The sequence below is a fragment of the Urocampus carinirostris genome, unplaced genomic scaffold, assembly GCF_059441175.1.
Source record: "Urocampus carinirostris isolate Australia breed hairy pipefish unplaced genomic scaffold, RoL_Ucar_1.0 HiC_scaffold_62, whole genome shotgun sequence".
Lineage (NCBI taxonomy): Eukaryota > Metazoa > Chordata > Actinopteri > Syngnathiformes > Syngnathidae > Urocampus > Urocampus carinirostris.
This window is the reverse complement of record NW_028283169.1, coordinates 23,436-32,500: the sequence shown is the minus strand read 5'-3', so window position 1 is coordinate 32,500 and position 9,065 is coordinate 23,436. Positions and strand designations below refer to the sequence as shown.

Genomic DNA, 9,065 nt, shown 5'->3' with positions numbered 1-9,065 from the left:
GATTCCCCGGTTACGGGGGTCCCGCGCACGGCCGCCGCCTTTCGCCCGTCGCTGGCGGTCGCCTGTCGTCGCGCCGCGCCGCGCTACTGGGGTCGTCGGACGAGCGCGCTACCCCGCTCGCACGGAGGTAGCGCGACATCGCCCGCCGCCTTTTCTCGCGTCGCGCCGCGCCGCGTGGCGCCCGCCGAACTCGCTCCGACGCGCGGCCCGGGAGTGACCCGCGCCGCGCCCCCCGTCCCGTCCCGTCCCGGTCTACCCTCTTCCTCCGCCTGCGACGACCCGCCGCCCTCGGCGTCTGGCTCGTCGGGGGTGTACCGAGGCGGATCTGCTGCCGCTCGTACGTTAATGATCCTTCTGCAGGTTCACCTACAGAAACCTTGTTACGACTTTTACTTCCTCTAGATAGTCAAGTTCGACCGTCTTCTGGCACACCGCCGGAGCCGGGGCCGGCCCCGGCGGGGACTATCCGAGGACCTCACTAAGCCATCCGATCGGTAGTAGCGACGGGCGGTGTGTACAAAGGGCAGGGACTTAATCAACGCAGGCTAATGACCCGCGCTTACTGGGAATTCCTCGTTGGTGGGAAATAATTGCAATCCCCAGGCCCTGTCACGAGCGGGGTTCATAGGATTACCCGCGCCTGCCGGCGCGGGGATAGACGACGCGCTTATACGCTCAGTGTGGCGCGCGTGCAGCCCCGGACATCTAAGGGCATCACAGACCTGTTATTGCTCATTCTCGTGTGGCTGAGAGCCACTTGTCCCTCTAAGAAGTTTTCTGCCGCCGACCGCGCGGGGGGCCGCGGTACTATTTAGTATGTTTGAGTCTCGTTCGTTATCGGAATTAACCAGACAAATCGCTCCACCAACTACGAACGGCCATGCACCACCACCCACGGTATCGAGAAAGAGCCTTCAATCTGTCAATCCTTTCCGTGTCCGGGCCGGGTGAGGTTTCCCGTGTTGAGTCAAATTAAGCCGCATGCTCCACTCCTGGTGGTGCCCTTCCGTCAATTCCTTTAAGTTTCAGCTTTGCAACAATACTCCCCCCGGAACCCAGACACTTGGTCGGTTTCCCGGGTGCTGCTCGGCGGGTCATGGGAATAACGCCGCCGGATCGCGAGTCGGCATCGTTTATGGTCGGAACTAGGACGGTATCTGATCGTCTTCGAACCTCCGACTTTCGTTCTTGATTAATGAAAACATTCTTGGCAAATGCTTTCGCTCTCGTCCGTCTTGCGCCGGTCCAAGAATTTCACCTCTAGCGGCGCAGTACGAATGCCCCCGGCCGTCCCTCTTAATCATGGCCCCAGTTCATGACAACCCACAAAATAGAACCGGAGTCCTATTCCATTATTCCCAGCTGCGATATGCAGGGGCGGCCGTGTGGCCTGCTTTGAACACTCTAATTTCCTCAAAGTAAACGCTTCGGGCCCCGCGAGTGACACCCAGCGAAGGGCATCACGGGGGCTTTTGCCGAGAGGCAGGGGCTGGGACAGACGGATGCACGCCTCGCGGCGGACCGTCAGCTCGCGTCCCGGGGTCCAACTAGGAGCTTTTTAACTGCAGCAACTTTAAAATACGCTATTGGAGCTGGAATTACCGCGGCTGCTGGCACCAGACTTGCCCTCCAATGGATGCTGGCCGATGGGTTTGTGTTCGGCTCATTCCAATTACGGAGACTCGAACGAGTCCCGTATTGTTATTTTTCGTCACTACCTCCCCGTGTCGGGAGTGGGTAATTTGCGCGCCTGCTGCCTTCCTTGGATGTGGTAGCCGTTTCTCATGCTCCCTCTCCGGAATCGAACCCTGATTCCCCGTTACCCGTGGTCACCATGGTAGGCGCAGAGTCTACCATCGAAAGTTGATAGGGCAGACATTCGAATGAGTCGTCGCCGCCTCGGGTGGGCGAGCGATCGGCACGAGGTTATCCTGAGTCAACACAAAGGGGGGGCCGGGCCGGCGGAACGAGGACCGGCGCGCGCGGAGCCGCCCGCGCCGCTTACGCCCCCGCCCGGAGAGGCGGAGGCCGGACGCGGGGGACGCGCGCGACGGCTGAGCCCCCGCCCGCCGGACACCGCGTGGGTTTTTGTGTCTGATAAATGCACGCGTCCCCGGGGCGAGGCCGGAGCCCCGCCCGCGAGTCGGCGCTCGTTTGCATGTATTAGCTCTGGATTTGCCACAGTTATCCAAGTAACGGTGGAGCGATCAAAGGAACCATAACTGATTTAATGAGCCGTTCGCAGTTTCACTGTACTGGCCATTCGTACTTAGACATGCATGGCTTAATCTTGAAAACAAGCATATGCTACTGGCAGGATCAACCAGAGTGCGTCTGCCGCCGGGGGGGCGCTGCTGGTGGCGGTGCGGCCCTGGTCCGGGACGAGGCTGTGGCTACAGCCGGGCCCGGGGGGCCGCGCGACACTCGTATACGTTCGGACGGGCTGACGAGCGGGTGTCGTGAAACGATGTTTCGCGCGGAGCCCTAGCACGCGTGGCGTCGGGCTCCGCGACGGTCGGACGTCTGGGTGTGGCTCGAGACGGAAGCTCGACCTCGGTTCGTCTTGGTTCTGCCGCCAAAAGGTTCACGCCGAGGCATGGTTTCGCAAGAGGGCCCCGCGAGTGCCAGCCGTGGATCCCGCCTCACTCGTAACTCGTATCGGATTCGTCCGGCCTCACTTTCGTTCGCACATCGGACAGTTATACGTGTGCTTTAGTAGCTTCCGTTCCCTCTTAGTGAGGCCGTCCGTACGTACCGCCCCAGCTCTTTCTGAGGCGGGTATCCACTCGGCTCGGGGGGGCCCAACGTTTGCCTAGTATCCTCGGCGCTGGAGCTTGACCCGCAAAGCCGGAGGAGCCGCACGCCCGAACACCGGCTTGCGCCGGCCGACGTGGGCCCTCCGAGGCGGGTCTCGTGTGCCAATCGCTCAGTTGGGGAACCGGCAGGCCCGTGGGCCGACGCCGGCTCACCCGGGGGTGAAGGGTGCTTCGATGGAGGCCCCCTGTCAGCCTCCGCGGAAGTCCGGCTTCAATACTTTAAAGTTTGACAAACTTAGACATTTTTCGAGAACCGGAGCTTAGAGGGGTACATGCAAAAGCCAGGGCCGCGGGAAGCGCCCTAAATACTTCAATACTTTAAAATTTGAAAAACTTAGAAATTTTTCGAGAACCGGCATCTTCCCTCGGTAATTGCGAGATGCGAGGCCGCCCCTAGCCTCTGCTCTGTCGGACTCAATGGTCACGGGTGGCCGCTGATTAGCCCTGGTGCTCACCTCTCAAAATTGCGAGTCCCTAATATAATTCTGGCTGTCGGCTGGAGAAGGGGGTATAAAATCGGCACTTGAGGGAACGCCGGGCCCTCAAGTTCGGGGCCCTCTAGCGGATTTTTGAGGTACTGCACTCCCATTGGAAATGCATTGGCCATAGCAATACATGGGCGCTCCGTCCACTACAATGTAATTCCCTCACAATATCTGCCCCCGCGTGGCCGCGCGATGCTACTGCTGCCCCGTTGGGAATGAATGGGCCTTTCGGAGGCCATAAATACAGCGCCGCTGCATGGATTTTGGCGGTACTGCGGCTGTCGTTGAAAATACATGGACCCGTCTGAATGAATGGGCCTTTCGGATTCCATAAACCCAGCGCCGCTGCATGGATTTTGGCGGTACTGCGGCTGTCGCTGAAAATACATGGACCCGTCTGAATGAATGGGCCTTTCGGAGGCCATAAACTCAGCGCCGCTGCATGGATTTTGGCGGTACTGCGGCTGTCGCTGAAAATACATGGACCCGTCTGAATGAATGGACAAAATATAAATCAGACACTACAGAACACAAGCATAATCCAAGATTACAAAATCATCTCAGCCTTTAAAAGAAACAAAAACCTGAAAGACTACTTAGTAAAAAGTAAATTACCAGAAATCAACATAACACAAACGCAGGGCCCCACATTCTACAAACAAGCCACCACAGTTAGGAACACCGTCACCAACACAAACTACCTAATTAAACAAACAATCACACCTGCTACGGAAAACTGAAAATACATGGACCCGTCTGAATGTATGGGCCTTTCGGAGGCCATAAACTCAGCCAGCGCCGGGCCAGTGTTTGGGGTATTGTGCCCGCCACTAGTGGCTGAATACATAATAATAATAATAATAATAATAATTCCCTTGTATTGTCATTCTGTGTAACAATGTACACAGAACGAAATGTCGATTGCACTGGGCTAGTGTTGAGGGAACGTCGGGCCCTCAAGTTCGGTGGCTTGGAGCGGATTTTTGAGGTACTGCACTCCCATTGGAAATGCATGGGCGCTCCGTCCACTACCATGTAATTCCCTCACAATATCTGCCCCTGCGTGGCCGCGGGATGCTACTGCAGCCCCGTTGGTAATGAATGGGCCTTTCGGAGGCCATAAATACAGCGCCGCTGCATGGATTTTGGCGGTACTGCGGCTGTCGTTGAAAATACATGGACCCGTCTGAATGAATGGGCCTTTCGGATTCCATAAACCCAGCGCCGCTGCATGGATTTTGGCGGTACTGCGGCTGTCGCTGAAAATACATGGACCCGTCTGAATGAATGGGCCTTTCGGAGGCCATAAATCCAGCGCCGCTGCATGGATTTTGGCGGTACTGCGGCTGTCGCTGAAAATACATGGACCCGTCTGAATGAATGGACAAAATATAAATCAGACACTACAGAACACAAGCATAATCCAAGATTACAAAATCATCTCAGCCTTTAAAAGAAACAAAAACCTGAAAGACTACTTAGTAAAAAGTAAATTACCAGAAATCAACATAACACAAACGCAGGGCCCCACATTCTACAAACAAGCCACCACAGTTAGGAACACCGTCACCAACACAAACTACCTAATTAAACAAACAATCACACCTGCTACGGAAAACTGAAAATACATGGACCCGTCTGAATGTATGGGCCTTTCGGAGGCCATAAACTCAGCCAGCGCCGGGCCAGTGTTTGGGGTATTGTGCCCGCCACTAGTGGCTGAATACATAATAATAATAATAATAATAATAATTCCCTTGTATTGTCATTCTGTGTAACAATGTACACAGAACGAAATGTCGATTGCACTGGGCTAGTGTTGAGGGAACGTCGGGCCCTCAAGTTCGGTGGCTTGGAGCGGATTTTTGAGGTACTGCACTCCCATTGGAAATGCATGGGCGCTCCGTCCACTACCATGTAATTCCCTCACAATATCTGCCCCTGCGTGGCCGCGGGATGCTACTGCAGCCCCGTTGGTAATGAATGGGCCTTTCGGAGGCCATAAATACAGCGCCGCTGCATGGATTTTGGCGGTACTGCTGCTGTCGCTGAAAATACATGGACCCGTCTGAATGAATGGGCCTTTCGGAGGCCATAAACTCAGCGCCTCTGCATGGATTTTGGCGGTACTGCGGCTGTCGCTGAAAATACATGGACCCGTCTGAATGAATGGGCCTTTCGGAGGCCATAAATCCAGCGCCGCTGCATGGATTTTGGCGGTACTGCGGCTGTCGCTGAAAATACATGGACCCGTCTGAATGAATGGACAAAATATAAATCAGACACTACAGAACACAAGCATAATCCAAGATTACAAAATCATCTCAGCCTTTAAAAGAAACAAAAACCTGAAAGACTACTTAGTAAAAAGTAAATTACCAGAAATCAACATAACACAAACGCAGGGCCCCACATTCTACAAACAAGCCACCACAGTTAGGAACACCGTCACCAACACAAACTACCTAATTAAACAAACAATCACACCTGCTACGGAAAACTGAAAATACATGGACCCGTCTGAATGTATGGGCCTTTCGGAGGCCATAAACTCAGCCAGCGCCGGGCCAGTGTTTGGGGTATTGTGCCCGCCACTAGTGGCTGAATACATAATAATAATAATAATAATAATAATTCCCTTGTATTGTCATTCTGTGTAACAATGTACACAGAACGAAATGTCGATTGCACTGGGCTAGTGTTGAGGGAACGTCGGGCCCTCAAGTTCGGTGGCTTGGAGCGGATTTTTGAGGTACTGCACTCCCATTGGAAATGCATGGGCGCTCCGTCCACTACCATGTAATTCCCTCACAATATCTGCCCCTGCGTGGCCGCGGGATGCTACTGCAGCCCCGTTGGTAATGAATGGGCCTTTCGGAGGCCATAAATACAGCGCCGCTGCATGGATTTTGGCGGTACTGCTGCTGTCGCTGAAAATACATGGACCCGTCTGAATGAATGGGCCTTTCGGAGGCCATAAACTCAGCGCCTCTGCATGGATTTTGGCGGTACTGCGGCTGTCGCTGAAAATACATGGACCCGTCTGAATGAATGGGCCTTTCGGAGGCCATAAATCCAGCGCCGCTGCATGGATTTTGGCGGTACTGCGGCTGTCGCTGAAAATACATGGACCCGTCTGAATGAATGGACAAAATATAAATCAGACACTACAGAACACAAGCATAATCCAAGATTACAAAATCATCTCAGCCTTTAAAAGAAACAAAAACCTGAAAGACTACTTAGTAAAAAGTAAATTACCAGAAATCAACATAACACAAACGCAGGGCCCCACATTCTACAAACAAGCCACCACAGTTAGGAACACCGTCACCAACACAAACTACCTAATTAAACAAACAATCACACCTGCTACGGAAAACTGAAAATACATGGACCCGTCTGAATGTATGGGCCTTTCGGAGGCCATAAACTCAGCCAGCGCCGGGCCAGTGTTTGGGGTATTGTGCCCGCCACTAGTGGCTGAATACATAATAATAATAATAATAATAATAATTCCCTTGTATTGTCATTCTGTGTAACAATGTACACAGAACGAAATGTCGATTGCACTGGGCTAGTGTTGAGGGAACGTCGGGCCCTCAAGTTCGGTGGCTTGGAGCGGATTTTTGAGGTACTGCACTCCCATTGGAAATGCATGGGCGCTCCGTCCACTACCATGTAATTCCCTCACAATATCTGCCCCTGCGTGGCCGCGGGATGCTACTGCAGCCCCGTTGGTAATGAATGGGCCTTTCGGAGGCCATAAATACAGCGCCGCTGCATGGATTTTGGCGGTACTGCTGCTGTCGCTGAAAATACATGGACCCGTCTGAATGAATGGGCCTTTCGGAGGCCATAAACTCAGCGCCTCTGCATGGATTTTGGCGGTACTGCGGCTGTCGCTGAAAATACATGGACCCGTCTGAATGAATGGGCCTTTCGGAGGCCATAAATCCAGCGCCGCTGCATGGATTTTGGCGGTACTGCGGCTGTCGCTGAAAATACATGGACCCGTCTGAATGAATGGACAAAATATAAATCAGACACTACAGAACACAAGCATAATCCAAGATTACAAAATCATCTCAGCCTTTAAAAGAAACAAAAACCTGAAAGACTACTTAGTAAAAAGTAAATTACCAGAAATCAACATAACACAAACGCAGGGCCCCACATTCTACAAACAAGCCACCACAGTTAGGAACACCGTCACCAACACAAACTACCTAATTAAACAAACAATCACACCTGCTACGGAAAACTGAAAATACATGGACCCGTCTGAATGTATGGGCCTTTCGGAGGCCATAAACTCAGCCAGCGCCGGGCCAGTGTTTGGGGTATTGTGCCCGCCACTAGTGGCTGAATACATAATAATAATAATAATAATAATAATTCCCTTGTATTGTCATTCTGTGTAACAATGTACACAGAACGAAATGTCGATTGCACTGGGCTAGTGTTGAGGGAACGTCGGGCCCTCAAGTTCGGTGGCTTGGAGCGGATTTTTGAGGTACTGCACTCCCATTGGAAATGCATGGGCGCTCCGTCCACTACCATGTAATTCCCTCACAATATCTGCCCCTGCGTGGCCGCGGGATGCTACTGCAGCCCCGTTGGTAATGAATGGGCCTTTCGGAGGCCATAAATACAGCGCCGCTGCATGGATTTTGGCGGTACTGCTGCTGTCGCTGAAAATACATGGACCCGTCTGAATGAATGGGCCTTTCGGAGGCCATAAACTCAGCGCCTCTGCATGGATTTTGGCGGTACTGCGGCTGTCGCTGAAAATACATGGACCCGTCTGAATGAATGGGCCTTTCGGAGGCCATAAATCCAGCGCCGCTGCATGGATTTTGGCGGTACTGCGGCTGTCGCTGAAAATACATGGACCCGTCTGAATGAATGGACAAAATATAAATCAGACACTACAGAACACAAGCATAATCCAAGATTACAAAATCATCTCAGCCTTTAAAAGAAACAAAAACCTGAAAGACTACTTAGTAAAAAGTAAATTACCAGAAATCAACATAACACAAACGCAGGGCCCCACATTCTACAAACAAGCCACCACAGTTAGGAACACCGTCACCAACACAAACTACCTAATTAAACAAACAATCACACCTGCTACGGAAAACTGAAAATACATGGACCCGTCTGAATGTATGGGCCTTTCGGAGGCCATAAACTCAGCCAGCGCCGGGCCAGTGTTTGGGGTATTGTGCCCGCCACTAGTGGCTGAATACATAATAATAATAATAATAATAATAATTCCCTTGTATTGTCATTCTGTGTAACAATGTACACAGAACGAAATGTCGATTGCACTGGGCTAGTGTTGAGGGAACGTCGGGCCCTCAAGTTCGGTGGCTTGGAGCGGATTTTTGAGGTACTGCACTCCCATTGGAAATGCATGGGCGCTCCGTCCACTACCATGTAATTCCCTCACAATATCTGCCCCTGCGTGGCCGCGGGATGCTACTGCAGCCCCGTTGGTAATGAATGGGCCTTTCGGAGGCCATAAATACAGCGCCGCTGCATGGATTTTGGCGGTACTGCTGCTGTCGCTGAAAATACATGGACCCGTCTGAATGAATGGGCCTTTCGGAGGCCATAAACTCAGCGCCTCTGCATGGATTTTGGCGGTACTGCGGCTGTCGCTGAAAATACATGGACCCGTCTGAATGAATGGGCCTTTCGGAGGCCATAAATCCAGCGCCGCTGCATGGATTTTGGCGGTACTGCGGCTGTCGCT

At 52.6% G+C, this 9,065-nt stretch overlaps 1 non-coding gene across 1 annotated transcript; it reads right to left on the bottom strand.

The window, feature by feature from the left end:
* Positions 1-343: 343 nt before the first annotated feature.
* Positions 344-2,330, bottom strand: LOC148345264 (18S ribosomal RNA). Its single transcript, XR_015848738.1, has one exon. It is a non-coding gene; the product is annotated as an 18S ribosomal RNA (ribosomal RNA).
* Between the last annotated feature and the right edge of the window lie 6,735 nt (positions 2,331-9,065).